The sequence below is a fragment of the Medicago sativa genome, chromosome 6, assembly GCF_051527215.1.
Source record: "Medicago sativa cultivar Bolivia chromosome 6, Bolivia_mono, whole genome shotgun sequence".
Classification (NCBI taxonomy): Eukaryota; Viridiplantae; Streptophyta; class Magnoliopsida; order Fabales; family Fabaceae; genus Medicago; species Medicago sativa.
Window position 1 is genome coordinate 91,455,408 of NC_140754.1, and position 2,136 is coordinate 91,457,543.

Sequence of the window (2,136 nt, forward strand, 5' to 3'; positions counted from 1 at the left end):
TCTTTTCAAAAAAAAAAAAAAAAAAATCTGAGAATATAGAAAGCATTAGGAATGATGTAGTTGTCAATAATGTATAATAATTTGATTCCTTTTCACACAGTCGATTTTAGAAACTAGCAAGTAAATCACTTAAGAAGATCCAATATTTAACTCACATCAACAGTAATAAAATTTTACTATTCTGATATCCAAATGACATTAATTAACTATTATATATAGCTTCAACAATGATTCAATTATACTTTGCGAACTATGCATCCTAAGAGTATCCATGACTATCTGGGAACTTCACTTTCCAATCACAAGTGTTCTCAACCATAGTCACATAATTCGTGTAATCAAGGAAGAATTGTGAATGGGTACGTGAGTACCGAATTCGGGTACTTCGGCGTATTGGTACGCACAAGTCACATAATTCGTGTAATCAAGGGAGAATTGTGAATGGGTACGTGAGTACCGAATTCGGGTACTTCGGCGTATTGGTACGCACAAACCGGCGAACCAAGAGTACCAAAGCATGGTTACCGCTGATTGGTTGAAAAAAAGGTTTAGACTACAAAATAACCATAAAATGAATCACCATGAGTTGAGGACTGAGTGAGAAGAACAGGAACAAAGAGTGGAGAGTAGAAACTTGGTAGAAGAAATTAGGTCTGGAACTGTGGTGGCGGCTGTTGTTTGAGCAGATGAGGAAGATGATAAAATTTGGGTTATTGTGGAAATTGGGCTTTTCTCTTGTTGGACCATTTTTTTATATTGGACTTTGCTGCATTTGGCCCAAAGAATTTTGAATTGCTAACTCTGCAGAAAATAATAATATAAGTGTATGACCTAGTGATTTCGTTAAGAAGTAAACTCTTTTCTTTTTTAACTAAACTACTTTTTTTTAGAAAATCTATAAATATATTTTTTGTAATTAAAAGTTTTAATAAAAAAAAATACTTTTTTTTATAGCTCACTATATTTATTTAGGTATTATTAGCACTACGAACCGGAGCGTACCGAAGCTGTATACCCCTATACGTACCGAATTCTTCTCCTGTCACGTACCGCAAACCCGTACCCGTACCGGAACGAACCGCGAATTATGTGACTATGTTCTCAACGAAAGATTTGAGAAGTTGTTTCTAACTCGGTAAAGTTCGCATCATATAGATCATCAAGAAATGTTCTTAATTCTTGAGTTAGTTGAATCTATGAGTGGCATTGAACCCAACCAATTCTATGTTTTTGAAAGGATGATAAGCGTTGGTGATAGATAGCTCATAATATTACTCTCGACTGCATCCAAGGAAACTAAACAGAATGAATTGACTCCAAATGGAGAAATACGAAGCAGGAAATTCTAATTGGTGACATCCAAGACCAAATGAGAGAAGGAAAAACATCACATGACGGTCGGTGTCAGACAATACGACACACGTGATTTTATTCAAATTTTTTTCTCAGTTTATTATCATTGTCGACGTGTCAGTGTAAAATGCTCATGCTTGTGTTGGTGTTTCATAGCTAGAAGTCATACATATAATAATTGAAGAGGTCCAGCAACCTAAGCACATTTATAATGAACATGAGAATGCAAATTCATGCATCCAAATAATTTCAGCCGACAATTAAGGAGAGCAAAATTAGTCCAGAATCGAAACAAAGAGTCTTTTGAACTTGATAAGATTATAGAGGATGCTCAAAAGTTCTTAGTTCTTACAATTATTTTTGACAAAACATTCAGCACATTCTTACGAAACCAAAGTCAACTATGCTTTGCAGGCTCATTGGCTGAACCTTCACCAACGATTTCTCTTCCCATGTCTCGTAGCAAATCATGCATTTGAAGCTTGTTATTCTTTTCAACTATTACGAGGTTGTGCTTTATGAGAACAAGTATTCTAATATCAGCATGAATTCCACAACCATTACGTAACTCTGTAACATCAGCTCAGTTGTTTCTAATGAAGAAACAACATATATCAAGAAATATATCATTTGACGTATAATCTTCTAAACAATCGAAACTGATTCTCAGTTTCTGTCGCACTTGATCGTTGGGAATTTTCACTAACTTCGATAGTGCACTTCTCTATTCTTGTTTTGTCCTCTCAATAAGTAACAACCAAGGACTTTCCGCAATAAGCATAA